Source organism: Stegostoma tigrinum, chromosome 18 (genome assembly GCF_030684315.1).
Source record: "Stegostoma tigrinum isolate sSteTig4 chromosome 18, sSteTig4.hap1, whole genome shotgun sequence".
Taxonomy (NCBI): Eukaryota; Metazoa; Chordata; class Chondrichthyes; order Orectolobiformes; family Stegostomatidae; genus Stegostoma; species Stegostoma tigrinum.
Genome location: NC_081371.1, coordinates 59,388,837 through 59,404,879, shown reverse-complemented (window position 1 = coordinate 59,404,879; position 16,043 = coordinate 59,388,837).

Here is a 16,043-nt window from a genome sequence, read left to right as displayed (position 1 = left end):
AAGGAGACCAAAACTGCACACAATATTATGGTGTGGTCTCACCAGGCTTCTGTACAATTGAACTGTCCTGTACTCAAATTGTCTCACTGTGAAGGAAGGACTCACTCAAGAAGGACATACTAGCACTGGAGCGTGTCCAGTGGAGATTCACATGGATGATGCCTGGAATGGTAGGCCTAACATACGATGAACGGCTATGGATCCTGGGATTGTATTCATTAGAGTTTAGAACGTTGCGGGGAGATCCGATAGAAACTTACAAGATATTGCATGGCTTAGAAAGGGTGGACACTGGGAAGTTGTTTCCATTAGGCAGGGAGACTAGGACCCGTGAGCATAGCCTTAGAATTCAAGGGGGTAAATTTAGGATGGAAATGAGGAGACATTTCTTCAGCCAGACAGTGGTGGGCCTGTGGAATTCATTGCCTCGGAGCGCAGTGGAGGTCGGGACATTAAATGTCTTCAAGGCAAAGATTGATAAATTCTTGATCTCACAAGGAATTAAGGGCTATGGGGAGAGTGCGGGTAAGTGGAGTTGAAATGCCCATCAGCCATGATTAAATGGTGGAATGGACTTGATGGGCCAAATGGCCTTACTTCTACTTCTACTCCTATGTCTTATGACCTTATGGTCTTATGAAGCCAACATATCATTTGTCATCTTTATTGGCTCCTGCACCTGCATGCATACTCTCAGCGTCTGGTGTACAAGGACACCCAGGTCTCAAATACATTTCCTCCTTTCCTGATCTTTTGCCATTTAGACACTAATCTGCCTGCCTGTTCTTGCCACCAAAGTGGTTAACCTCACGTTTATCCATACGATACTCCATCTACCAAACATTCACCCAATTGCTCAGCTTGTTCAAATAATGCTGAAGCATCTCTGCATCCTCCTCGCAGCTCACCCTCCCACCCAGGTTTGTGTCATTTGCAAATTTGGAGATATTACATTTAGCTCCCTCATCTAAATCATTACTGTATATTGTGAATTACTGGGATCCAAACACTGATCCCTGAAGTACCCTATGACTCACTGCAAGCCATTTAGAAAAAGATCCACTTATTCCAAATAAAAACTGAAAGAACTACGGATGCTGTAAATCAGAAACAAAAACAGAAGTTGCTGGAAAAACTCAGCAGGTCTGGCAGCATCTGTGGAGGAAAATTAGAGCTAACATTCTGCGTTGAGTTACCCTTCCCCAGAGTTCTGCCACACCGGTTGAGTTACCCTTCCCCAGAGTTCGGCCACACCGGTTGAGTTACCCTTCCCCAGAGTTCGGCCACACCGGTTGAGTTACCCTTCCCCAGAGTTCGGCCACACCGGTTGAGCTATTTCAGAAATTTCTGCTTTTGTTTCCCATTTATCCCTATTTTTCATGGAATCCCTTCGGTGTGGAAACTGACGCTTCAGCCCAACAAGTCCACACTGACCCTCAGACCATCCCACTCAGACCCATCCCCCTATAACCCACACATCCCTGAACACTATGGGCAATTTAGCATGGCCAATCCACCTAGCCTGCACATCTTTGGACTGTGGGAGGAAACCGGCGCCGGAGGAAACCCACGCAGACACGGGGAGAACGTGCAAACTCCACACAGACAGTCACCCGAGGGTGGAATCGAACCCGGGTCCCTGGCGCTGTGAGGCTGCAGTGCTAACCACTGAGCCACCGTGCTGCCTATATCTCTTTGTTATTTGTCTGTTCTCATCCAGTTCTCTATCCATACACTTCCCCCAATTCATGTGCTTTAATTTTATATGTTAAACTCCTATGATGACCTTATTGAAAGCCTTCTAAAAGTCCAAATGAACCTCATCCACTAGATTCCTCATATCAACTTTACAGGTCAGTGCCTCAAAAAACTCCAGTAAATTTGTCAAGATTTCAAAAATCCGTGTTTACTCTGTCCGATCCTGTCACTATTATCAAAGTGCTCAGCTGTTAAATCTATTATAATAAATTCTAGCATTTCCCTTCTATCTATGTCAGGCCAAATGGCCACTAAGTCCCTGTTTTCTCTCTACCTCCTTAATAACCAGTGGGTTTGCATAAACTACCCTCCAATCCATAGGAACTGTTCCAGAGAACCCTGAAAGATGACCAGCAATGCTTCCACTTTTTCTAGCCCACTTCCTTAACTACTCGGGATGTAGACTATCAGGTCCTGGGGATTTATTGGCCTTTAGTCCCACTGATTTCCCCAATACCATTTCCCTACTTACACTGATTTCCTTCAGTTCTTTGCTTTCTCTAGATCATATGTTCTCCGATATCTTTAGACGTTATTTGTTATTTATTTGGTCATTGTGATAACAGAATTGACATATGTATTTAATTGGTCTGCCATCCTTTTGTTCCTCATTATAACTTCAACTGTTTCTAACGACAAGGGATCTACATTTGTCTTCACTTGTCTTTTTCTCTGCAAATGCCTACTGTGCATGTTCCCCTCAAGCTTACTCTCGTACTCTATTTTCCCTCAGCCTTAGTCAATCCCTTTGCTGAAATCTAAACTGCTCCCAGTCCTCCAATCAGCTGTCATTTTTCACCCAACTTGTGTCCTGCTTCCTTTGAGAAAGTGGCTAAGCAAATGAAATGGCCAATGACCATGTGGGTATTGTTGATTTAAACAAATTGGTAGGTGGAGCTATTAAGATATTTGGATTGCTGTCAGAGGAGGTATCCGGGGAGGATGGGGAGGTGAAAAAAAAACATTTTAAGTGCATATAAGCTAGTACCAGAAGCCTATAGAGAACATTTCAGGAATCTAAGGAGGGAACCCGGTCAAATGTACGTTGAGTTTGAAAGGATCAAACAAAGTAACTTTGATAGGTAGATAAGGGCATTGAAGATAGATCAGATATATAATGCTCTTAGAGAGACAATTATTTTGGAGGAGTTCAAAAATTGATTTCTTGAAATAATGAGAACTCATATGGAAGAGCAGAGAGTTAAGTCACGAAGATAAGCAAGAGAAATGGCTGATAATTATGAGTTAGTTCACTAACGAAAGTTTGGTTACCGGCATCAATTTCAATCAGTGAGACATAGAAATTACGAGAAAGAAAAATCCTTGGGTAGTAGAGGAAAAGGAGATTTGATTGAAGATGATATTTTACCACAGGGTAAAAAGGAAACCCATGAAGGGCAGGAGAAGTTAAAATACTGTAGGTGTTTTCACTGTAATGAAGTAAGACACATGTTGGTGGTTTAAGAGAAAGCACTGGGAGGATGGGTGTGGTAAAATAGAATACGTCAGTGGGGTTTATTAAGGTGATGAAGGAGATCCTAGGAGAAGCTAAACAGCTGCAGAAGAATGTACAGCCTGGTCAGGAATTGGTTAATAAAAAAGTGCCCAATCTCTTTAAAGAATTTACCTGCATGGATAAAGTTGATTCAGGCATAGCAGGAGGAGTAGGTAAAGAAATTAAAAGGTTAAGAAATACAGAAGCAAGTCAATTTTTGATGGTGAGAGATGTTGAGGTATGTACTTTGTTGGGAATACATGGAATCCATGATGAAAAGAGCAGTGTTTCATTGCATAAGGTGAGGTTGGAGAGTTGGGTGAAAAATGGTGAAGGGGTGGTAGGAGTATATTAGCGTATTAGATTCCCTTCAGTGTGGAAACAGGCCCTTCAGCCCAACAAGTCCACACCGCCCCTTGAAGCATCCCACCCAGACCCATTCCCCTATAACCCTATAACCCACACACCCCTGCACACTATGGGTAATTTGGCATGGCCAATCCACCTAGCCTGCACATCTTTGGACTGTGGGAGGAAACTGAAGCACCTGGAGGAAACCCACGTAGACACGGGGAGAATGTGCAAACTCCACACAATACGGAAATTCTCGGGTCTCGAAATACAGTTTATCCCCAGGAATGGTACAGCTGGATCACACTGTGGTGCATACTGTGGTGGAAAGGCCAGTGGAAAATTAGGCAACCGAGACGTACTGGAAGTATATCCTGGGAATTTTCCCCAACCATGTGGTAACAAGGTCACAAAGGCACAGGTTGAAACAGGTGAGAAATCAAAAAATAAATATAAGGAAGTTGAAATTCAATTATCAGAAGCTTTGTTTGATCAAATGGTTGAGAAAAAACAAGAGGCGGAGGACAAAGTGAATATTCAGAGAAATTACTTGAATTACAAGAGAAATGTAAGAAAAATAAAGCAGTTAGATCAAAAAGTATAGACGGAAGAAGAATGAGTGTGTCCCAAAATGTAATAACTTTAAAAATGAAGTTTTGATGAAGAAACGGAGACCATCACATAGTCAGATGAAAAAGAAAGGGCGGAGGTTTGTCAAGTTGAATTGCCAGTGGGTTATAGAAAGGAAGTATTATGGGTAGCATAGATAACATCCAGCAAAGCTGGATGAACACAGCAAGCCAAGCAGCATCTTAGGAACACAAAAGTTGACGTTTCGGGCCTAGACCCATGGGTAGCACATTAATTATCAGTAGGTGGTCATTTGGGAATAAGGAAAGCTCTATCCAAAATTCAAAAAGATTTTTATTGGCTTGGATTTTTGTTTTTATTCTTCATGAGATGAGGGCATCACTGACCAGGCAGCATTTATTGCCCATCCCTAATTGCCCAAACCGCAGTTCACAGTCAACCACATTGCTGTGGGTCTAGAGTCACATGTAGGCCAGACCAGGTAAGGATGGCAGTTTCTCTCCCAAAAGGACATTAGTTAACCAGATGGGTTTTCCTGGCAATTGACAATAGATTCACAGTCATCACTAGATTCTTAATTCCAGATTTTTTTCTTTAAGTTGAATTCAAATTCCACCATCTACCCAGGCAGGATTTGAACCCAGGTCCACAGAATGCTATCTGGATTAACAGTCCAGCAATAATACCACTAGGACACTAAGAGAAGTGGCTGAGTTTAGGAAAACCTCTGGCAGTGATAAAACCAGCATTATTATGACCACTTCCTGCTTTTGAGGAAACTTTTACAAGAGTCTTAACTGATTGCATAGGGTCCCTCCCTAAAACAAAGAGTGGGAATCAATATCTGCTGATCACAATGAATTTGTCCACTAGATTTTGGGAAGTCCTAATGGCATTATCGCCAGGCTGTTAATCCTGAAATCCAGGTAATGACCTTATTGCCGAGGTTTGAATCCTGCCCTGAAATGTGGTGCAATTTGAATTCAATGAAAATCTGGAATTAAGAGCCTATTGATGACCTTGAATCCATAGTCAATTATCGGAAAAACCCAACTGGCTCACTAATGTCCTTTCGGGAAGGCGACTGCCATCCTTACCTGGTCCGGCCTACAAGTGACTCCATACATACAGCAATGTGATTGACTCCTAACTGTCTCTGTGCAATTAGGGATGGACAATAAATGCTGCCTAGCCAGTGACACCCTCATCCTATGAATGAATAAAAAAATTTCATTGTGCAATATCATCTCTAAGAATTTTAGAAGAGTTATTACTTTTTTTTACTAGATATGGACTACCCACCAAAATACAATCAGATCAAGGGTCAAATTTTACATCAAAATTATTCAAGAAAGCTATGGATAGCTTAGGAATAAAATAATTTAAATTACAAGTGACATCAAACCAAAAAGACTATATTGAGGACTCATAGTCAAGACAATTTAGAGGATTGGGATAATGGAATTCCATCTGTACTTTTTGCAGTTAGGGATGCACCAAATGAATCTACCAAATTCAATCCATTTGAATTATTTTTCAGACATCATGAGACAGGTCCATTAAAATTAATTAAGGAAAGATTGGCAAGTCAGAATTCAGAGACCACACATTGAACTACGTGTCAAATTTTGGGGAAAGATTAAATATGGTGAGTGAGTACCAGATGGTACTTAAAGTCTATGTGCTCATTACCACAAATTCAATACAGTTGCAAAATCTGATTTGTGTTCTATTCCACAGCTGGAAGCTGTGTTGAAGAAGTGAGGAAAGCAATTTATAGTTCAAAGCTTGACTTACTCAAAGGATACTAGCCAATACCTTTATCCAAGACAGTAAAGGAAATTTTAGCTTTCATGGCACTCAATGGACTGCACCAGTTTAAAATTATGCCAGTCCCATTTGGTATGAAAAATGCACTAGCCACATTTCAAAGACTAACGAGTGAACTCATTTTGGAATAACCCAATTATGTGGTGCATATTGGCAATCTGGTCATTTTTAGTCACATGTGAAGAAACATTTGGAGCATCCATTGAAGTTATTCAGAAGGCAGGTTTGGTGATTAACCTGGCTAAGAGCGAGTTTGCAAAAGCCCAAGTCACATTTCTAGGCCAAATCATTGGACATGAGCAGATCACCCCATGAGTTGTGAAAAGAAAAGTTTTTGAGGAGTTTCCCAGACCATCAACAAAGAGGGAAGTACTATGATTCCTGGGAGAGGGTGGTTTTTATTAGAAATCTGTAGCAAACTTTAGTAGTGTGGTTACTCCACTCACTGACTTATTGAAGAAGTGCAGAAAATGTCAGTGGACACAGGAACTTCAGAAGGCATTTGACAGCCTGAAAGCTGTGTTAACCATTGCCCAAGTGCTAATTATGTAAAGCCATTCATGATGGTTATTGATAATAAAGTGTGAAGCTGGATGAACACAGCAGGCCAAGCAGCATCTCAGGAGCACAAAAGCTGATGTTTTGGGCCTAGACCCTTCATCAGAGAGGGAGATGGGGAGAGGGTTCTGGAATAAATAGGGAGAGAGGGGGAGGCGGACCGAAGATGGAGAGAAAAGAAGATAGGTGAAGAGGAGAGTATAGGTGGGGAGGTAGGGAGGGGATAGGTCAGTCCAGGGAAGACGGACAGGTCAAGGAGGTGGGATGAGGTTAGTAGGTAGGAAATGGAGGTGCGGCTTGGGGTGGGAGGAAGGGATGGGTGAGAGGAAGAACAGGTTAGGGAGGTAGAGACCGGTTGGACTGGTTTTGTGATGCAGTGGGGGGAGGGGAAGAACTGGGCTGGTTTTGGGATGCGGTGGGGGAAGGGGAGAGTTTGAAGCTGGTGAAGTCCACATTGATACCATTGTGTTGCAGCGTTCCCAAGCGGAATATGAGTTGCTGTTCCTGCAACCTTCGGGTGGCATCATTGAGGCACTGCAGGAGGCCCATGATGGACATGTCATCTAAAGAATGGGAGGGGGAGTTGAAATGGTTCGCGACTGGGAGGTGCAGTTGTTTACTGCGAACCGAGCGGAGGTGTTCCGCAAAGCGGTCCCCAAGCCTCCACTTGGTTTCCCCAATGTAGAGGAAGCCATACCGGGTACAATGGATACAGTACACCACATTGGCAGATGTGCAGGTGAACCTCTGCTTAATATGGAAAGTCATCTTGGGGCCTGGGATAGGGGTGAGGGAGGAGGTGTGGGGGAAATTGTAGCATTTCCTGCGGTTGCAGGGGAAGGTGCCAGGTGTGGTGGGATTGGAGATCAGTGTGGAGCGGACAAGGGAGTCACGGAGAGAGTGGTCTCTCCAGAAAGCAGACAAGGGTGGGGATGGAAAAATGTCTTGGGTGGTGGGATCGGATTGTAGATGGCGGAAGTGTCGGAGGATGATGCTTTGTATCCGGAGGTTGGTGGGGTGGTGTGTGAGAATGAGGGGGATCCTCTTTGGGCGGTTGTGGCAGGGGCGGGGTGTGTGGGATGTGTTGCAGGAAATGCAGGAGACGCAGTCAAGGGCATTCTCGACCACTGTGGGGGGAAAGTTGCGGTCCTTGAAGAACTTGGACATCTGGGATGTGCGGGAGTGGAATGCCTCATACTGGGAGCAGATGCGATGGAGGCGGAGGAATTGGGAATAGCGGATGGAATTTTTGCAGGAGGGTGGGTGGGAGGAGGTGCATTCTAGGTAGCTGTGGGAGTCGGTGGGCTTGAAATGGACATCAGTTACAAGCTGATTGCCTGAAGTGGAGACTGAGAGGTCCAGGAAGGTGAGGGATGTGTTGGAGATGGCCCAGGTGAACTTGAGGTTGGGGTGGAAGGTGTTGGTGAAGTGGATGAACTGTTCGAGCTCCTCTGGGGAGCAAGAGGCGGCGCCGATACAGTCATCAATGTACCGGAGGAAGAGGTGGGGTTTGGGGCCTGTGTAGGTGCGGAAGAGGGGCTGTTTCACATAACCTACAAAGAGGCAGGCATAGCTGGGGCCCATGCGGGTGCCCATGGCCACCCCCTTTGTCTGTAGGAAGTGGGAGGAATCGAAAGAGAAGTTGTTGAGGGTGAGGACGAGTTCGGCTAGGTGGATGAGGGTGTCGGTGGAGTGGGACTGGTCGGGCCTGCGGGACAGGAAGAAGCGGAGGGCCTTGAGGCCATCTGCATGAGGAATACAGGTGTATAGGGACTGGATGTCCATGGTGAAAATGAGGTGTTGGGGGCCAGGGAATTGGAAGTTCTGTAGGAGGTGGAGGGCGTGGGTGGTGTCACGGACGTAGGTAGGGAGTTCCTGGACCAAAGGGGAGAAAATGGAGTCCAGATAGGTGGAGATGAGTTCGGTGGGGCAGGAACAGGCTGAGACAATGGGTCGACCAGGGCAGGCAGGTTTGTAGATTTTGGGAAGGAGATAGAAACGGGCCAAGCGGGGTTGGGGAATAATAAGGTTGGTTGATGTGAGCAATGTGGGTGTCGGAGCCATGTTCTTGAAAGAAGACAAAGAGAAGAGAGAAAGACCTATTGGGTATTTTTCTAGAAAGGTGAACATTTGTCAACAGAAATATTTCATAATTAAGAAGGAGACCTTACATTTGGTATTGGTGTTACACCTTCTCAATGTTATGTTGCCTGAAACGTATCTGAGACAATTGACAAGTGATCATAATCCCTCAAAGTTTTCTGAAAAAAACTGAAGATAAAAGTAGCAGACTGTTTAGTTGGAGTTTACTGTCACAGCCATTCAATTTGAAAAAAGGATGAGAGAATGTATTTGTCCATGTGTTTGTCAGGACTTTGATGAAAGAAAACAGATGTGTTCATCGACAGTAATAAACTGACTGAAATCAACTGTAGCATTGAATGTTTGCATGTTTAGAGTCAATGTAATGTACATGTGTTGTAATGTACTAATAACACTAAAGGGTTTTAAAATGGAGTAATCTTTGTATTTTGATGGTTAATTTTTTAAAGGGGAAGGAGTGATGATATTGCAGCTTTAAGAGGTGTATTTTTTCCTTTGTTTTGAAGAGAGGTTTTGAGCCACAACCTCTGAGTTATCTCTTCCAAGCCAGTAAAGTAAACAGCTTGGGAGGCCAATTGTTTCAGAGACAATGGGAACTGCAGATGCTGGAGAATCTGAGATAACAAAGTGTGGAGCTGGATGAACTCGTCAGCTGTTGTGCTCCTAAGATGCTGCTTGGCCTGCTGCGTTCATCCAGCTCCGCACTTTGTTATCTTAGCTTAGGAGGCCTTGTATTTTTTTTAAGTTGGAACAATAGAAGCAACAAGAACAGGCTGATTCAGGCTCCCACAGAACCAGGATATTAGTTTATATTTCAGTCATTGTTGGGGTTTAGAAGCTGGCTGGAGAAGCTGTTGTACCTCTTTCATGTACAACTAAAAGCTTGGGCTCTGTCTTTCTGCTTTGCTTTTGCAAATGCTGTGTTTGTGGGATGTTACTATATTGGAACAGTAGCTGTTTAGCAGTTAAATAATTTATTACCCTGTCAAGCTTTCTAATAGAGTTACAGCTTTACCAGTACATCTTTCTTTTGTTTGTATTTTATATCTAGGGTCAGAATGAAGTGTGTTTTGCTTACAACCAAGCAGTGTAACCAATTGAATTACATCTGGTACACAGCACCTTATACTTGCCTTTAAATGAGAAAAAAGTGAGGGTCAAGGCAATCTCCTCAGTATGTTTGAAGGGATTTTGGTCTGGTCCATAACAGGTTAGGTTGTAAAGGGAACTTACAATCTGTGGCAGCAAACAAGACTCTGAAATAATATCAAAAACAAAGTTGCTGGGAAAGCTCAGCAGGTCTGACGGCATTATGAAGGAGAAAACAGAGTTAACGTTTCGGGTCCGGTGACCCTTCCTCAGAACTGATGGTGGCTGTGAAAACATCAGTTTATATGCCATAAAAAGGGAGGAGGATGGGGTAGGGAGTAAACTATAGATTAGAGCCTAAAGAGAGAGAAGAGCAGTTGGACAGACAAAGAGTTGCTAACGATCAGGCTGGAAGGGTGAACAGTCGTTAATGGGGACTGTTAGTGACTAACAACAGGGGGTGTGTAATGGCAGGCCATGTGGTAACAAGGCCTGGTGTGTGGGGTAGGGGGCTGGGACACGGGAGAATTTAGATCCTAAAATTATTGAATCAATATTCAGTCTGGAGGGCTGTAGGGTCCCCAAGTGGAAAATGAGGTGCTGTCTTCCAGCTTGCATTGAGGTTCGTTGGAACACTGCAGCAAACCGGAAACAGAGATGTTGGCCAGGGAGCAGGGTTGTGCATTGAAGTGGCAGGCAACAGGCTGTTCAGGGTCTTTTTTTGCAGGCAAAACTCTGAAATAGTACATTGCCTCCCTGGTGCCAGGGTCAGGGATGTAACAGAGTAGCTGCAGGGCATTCTGAAGTGGGAGGGTGAGTTGCCGGCTGTCGTGGTACATGTCAGTGTCAATGACATGGGTGAAAAAAAGAAATGAGGTCCTGCAACAGGATTTGAGAGAGTTAGGTAGTAGATTAAAGAGAAAGACTATTAAATTTGTACCCTCCGGATTACTTCCAGAGGTACATGTTACTGAGTACAGGGATAGGAAGATAGGTCAGATGAACACTTGGCTAAAGGGATGATGTATGATGGAGAGCTTTAGATTTTTGGAGCACTGGGATAGTTTCTGGAATAGTGAGACCTGCACAAGCTCTATGGGTTGACCTGAACTCGAATGGATCCTTGCTGGGAGATTTGCTCGTGCTGCTGGGGAGGTTTTAAACTAATTCGGTCAGAGGATGGGGCACAGTGGAGAAGTTGGGAGCACGGTCCAATCAGATGTAGGAGGAATGTTACGACAGTCCAGTAGGTGGAGAAAGAGTGGGCAGGATCAAGCACATGGGAGAACAGGAAAGATATATTGCATTTATTTGAATGTAGGGAGTGTGACTGGTAAAGTGGATTCGCTACAACATTGAGCAGCCCGTGGGAATATGATACAATCACAAAGATATGTTGAAGAAAGGACAGGGTTGGCAGCTCAATATTCCAGGGTGTAGGTGTTTTAGGTGTGACAGGGGCTTGCTGAAGCAAGAGAAATGGGGGCATTGCATTATCGATAGGAATCTATCCCTGCATTAATGTAGGAGGCTGTCCCAGACGGGTCTTCAAATGAGGCCATCTGGGTAAGGCTTAAAAATAGAAAAAGGGGCAATCACTTTGCTCAGATCATACTACAGGCCTCCCAACAGCCAGTGGAGATAGAGGAGCAGATATGTAAGTCACAGAAAGGTATGGGAGGAATAGGGTTATAGTTGTAGGGAATTCCATCTTTGCTAACCTTCTTTGGGATCACCTGAGTGTGTAAGGATTAGATGAAGTGGAATTTTGAAAGTGCATCCAGGAGAGGTTTTGTGCCAGTAGAGAATCTGACTAGATATGGGGCAGTGCTGGACCAAATCCGAGGGAATTAGGCTGGTGATGTGGTTGAAGTTTCAGTGGGTGAGTTTGCTGGGAATAGTGAGCATAACCCTGTAAGTTTCAAAGTCATTTTGGAAAGCCATAAGGATAGTGCAGAAGTTAAGTGTCTAAATCTGGGGAAGGCATCAGACAGGGCGTGGGAAATATAGACTGGGAACAGCTACTTGCAGGTGAGTCTCCATTTGGAAAGTGAGAGTCTTTTTAAAAGCAATGGAATGAGATTTGAGGGCCAGCATGTTCCTCTAAGTGTGAAGGGTAAGTGCAGCAAATCCAGGGAACCCTGGATGTCAAGGGATATCAAGAGTTTTCTATAGGAAAGGAAGGATGTATATGTCAGGGACAGTGCATTAAAAACAGTGGAGGCTCTTCAAAAGTATAGAGAGTGTAGGGGATTGCTTCAAAAGGAAATTAGGGCAAAGAGGGGCCATGAAATATCTTTGGCAGATAGTAGTGTCAAGGAAAATCCCAAGGCATTTTATAAGAATATGAAGAGTAAGAGGATTACCAGGGAAAGAGTGCGGCCTATTAGAGACCAAAGTGGTGACCTGTGTATGGAGCCAAAGGATGTGGGTGAGGTATTAAATTAATATTCCTCATTCATATTCACAGAGGAGAAAGATATTGTAGTCAGGGATTTCAGTTGGGATGGTGGGGTTCTAGAATACACGAAGATTAATACGGAGGAGGTATTAGATGTTTTAATGGACAGACAGGTGCATGAATCCCCAGAGTTAACGTTTCAGGTCCGGTGACCCTTCCTCAAGTCTGTGGAAGGGACACCGGACCCGAAACATTAACTCTGTTTTCTCCTCCACAGAACGGCCAGACCTGCAGAGCTTTTCCAGCAAATTTGTTTTTGTTCCTGATTTACAGCATCCGCAGTTCTTTTGGTTCTTATAACTCCCCAGAGCTGGGTAAGATGCAAGGGAGGAAACTTCTGGGGTCATGGTGGAGATACTTAATACTTTGTTGGGGACCGGTAAAGTGTCAGGTGACTAGAGGACAGCTGATATGGGTCCTTGTTCAGGCAAGGAGTTGGGATAGGCTGGTAATTACAGAGCAGTTAGTCTGACATCACTTGACAGGAAATTTTCCTGGTTCATAGAATCTCTACAGTGTGGAAACAGGCCCTTCAGCCCAACAAGTCCACACCAACCCTCAGAGCATCCCACCCAGACCCATCCCACTAATCTACACATCCCTGGACACTACAGGCAATTTAGCATGGCCAACTCACCTAGCCAGCCTGCACATCTGCAGGAGGAAACCCACACAGACACGGGGAGAATGTGCAAACTCCACACAGACAGTCGCCCAAACCTGGGATCAAACCCAGGTCCCTGGTTCTGTGATGCAACAGCGCCAACAAGTGAACCACCATGCTGCCTGTTTTTTTTCTGAGAATTGAAACAAGTTGCCAATTTGGGTTGGAAAAGGTTGGAAAATATGCTGAAGGACAGGATTAATCTATACTTAGAAACCATGAGGTGGAGGTGCCAGTCTTGGACTGGGGTGGACAAAGTCAGAAGTCACACAACAAAAGGTTATAGGTCAACAGATTCATTTAAAATCACAAGCTTTCGAAGCGCTGCTCCTTCATCAGGTGAATGTGCAACGCTCTGAAAACTTGTGACTTCAAATAAACCGGTTGAACTATAACCTAAGATAATAAAATGTGAGGCTGGATGAACACAGCAGGCCAAGCAGCATCTCAGGAGCACAAAAGCTGACGTTTCGGGCCTGGACCCTTCATCAGAGAGGGGGATGGGGGGAGGGAACTGGAATAAATAGGGAGAGAGGGGGAGGCGGACCGAAGATGGAGAGCAAAGAAGATAGGTGGAGAGGGTGTAGGTGGGGAGGTAGGGAGGGGATAGGTCAGTCCAGGGAAGACGGACAGGTCAAGGAGGTGGGATGAGGTTAGTAGGTAGCTGGGGGTGCGGCTGGGGGTGGGAGGAAGGGATGGGTGAGAGGAAGAACCGGTTAGGGAGGCAGAGACAGGTTGGACTGGTTTTGGGATGCAGTGGGTGGGGGGGAAGAGCTGGGCTGGTTGTGTGGTGCAGTGGGGGGAGGGGATGAACTGGGCTGGTTTAGGGATGCAGTGGGGGAAGGGGAGATTTTGAAACTGGTGAAGTCCACATTGATACCATATGGCTGCAGGGTTCCCAGGCGGAATATGAGTTGCTGTTCCTGCAACCTTCGGGTGGCATCATTGTGGCAGTGCAGGAGGCCCATGATGGACATGTCATCAAGAGAATGGGAGGGGGAGTGGAAATGGTTTGCGACTGGGAGGTGCAGTTGTTTGTTGCGAACTGAGCGGAGGTGTTCTGCAAAGCGGTCCCCAAGCCTCCGCTTGGTTTCCCCAATGTAGAGAAAGCCGCACCGGGTACAGTGGATGCAGTATACCACATTGGCAGATGTGCAGGTGAACCTCTGCTTAATGTGGAATGTCATCTTGGGGCCTGGGATGGGGGTGAGGGAGGAGGTGTGGGGACAAGTGTAGCATTTCCTGCGGTTGCAGGGGAAGGTGCCGGGTGTGGTGGGGTTGGAGGGCAGTGTGGAGCGAACAAGGGAGTCACGGAGAGAGTGGTCTCTCCGGAAAGCAGACAGGGGTGGGGATGGAAAAATGTCTTGGGTGGTGGGGTCGGATTGTAAATGGCGGAAGTGTCGGAGGATTCCGCATGGAGATGGCCTCAAGGCCCTCCGCTTCTTCCTGTCCCGCAGGCCCGACCAGGCCCCCTCCACCGACACTCTCATCCGCCTAGCGGAACTCGTCCTCACACTCAACAACTTCTCTTTTGACTCCTCCCACTTCCTACAGACTAAGGGGGTGGCCATGGGCACCCGCATGGGCCCCAGCTATGCCTGCCTCTTTGTAGGTTACGTGGAACAGTCCATCTTCCGCACCTACACAGGCCCCAAACCCCACCTCTTCCTCCGGTACATTGATGACTGTATCGGCGCCGCCTCTTGCTCCCCAGAGGAGCTCGAACAGTTCATCCACTTCACCAACACCTTCCACCCCAACCTTCAGTTCACCTGGGCCATCTCCAGCACATCCCTCACCTTCCTGGACCTCTCAGTCTCCATCTCAGGCAACCAGCTTGTAACTGATGTCCATTTCAAGCCCACCGACTCCCACAGCTACCTAGAATACACCTCCTCCCACCCACCCTCCTGCAAAAACTCCATCCCCTATTCCCAATTCCTCCGCCTCCGCCGCATCTGCTCCCACGATAAGACATTCCACTCCCGCACATCCCAGATGTCCAAGTTCTTTAAGGACCGCAACTTCCCCCCCACGGTGATTGAGAACGCCCTTGACCGCGTCTCCCGCATTTCCCGCGACACATCCCTCACACCCCGCCCCCGCCACAACCGCCCCAAGAGGATCCCCCTCGTTCTCACACACCACCCTACCAACCTCCGGATACAACGCATTATCCTCCGACACTTCCGCCATTTACAATCCGACCCCACCACCCAAGACATTTTTCCATCCCCACCCCTGTCTGCTTTCCGGAGAGACCACTCTCTCCGTGACTCCCTTGTTCGCTCCACACTGCCCTCCAACCCCACCACACCCGGCACCTTCCCCTGCAACCGCAGGAAATGCTACACTTGTCCCCACACCTCCTCCCTCACCCCCATCCCAGGCCCCAAGATGACATTCCACATTAAGCAGAGGTTCACCTGCACATCTGCCAATGTGGTATACTGCATCCACTGTACCCGGTGCGGCTTTCTCTACATTGGGGAAACCAAGCGGAGGCTTGGGGACCGCTTTGCAGAACACCTCCGCTCAGTTCGCAACAAACAACTGCACCTCCCAGTCGCAAACCATTTCCACTCCCCCTCCCATTCTCTTGATGACATGTCCATCATGGGCCTCCTGCACTGCCACAATGATGCCACCCGAAGGTTGCAGGAACAGCAACTCATATTCCGCCTGGGAACCCTGCAGCCATATGGTATCAATGTGGACTTCACCAGTTTCAAAATCTCCCCTTCCCCCACTGCATCCCTAAACCAGCCCAGTTCATCCCCTCCCCCCACTGCACCACACAACCAGCCCAGCTCTTTCCCCCCCACCCACTGCATCCCAAAACCAGTCCAACCTGTCTCTGCCTCCCTAACCGGTTCTTCCTCTCACCCATCCCTTCCTCCCACCCCCAGCCGCACCCCCAGCTACCTACTAACCTCATCCCACCTCCTTGACCTGTCCGTCTTCCCTGGACTGACCTATCCCCTCCCTACCTCCCCACCTACACCCTCTCCACCTATCTTCTTTGCTCTCCATCTTCGGTCCGCCTCCCCCTCTCTCCCTATTTATTCCAGTTCCCTCCCCCCATCCCCCTCTCTGATGAAGGGTCTAGGCCCGAAACGTCAGCTTTTGTGCTCCTGAGATGC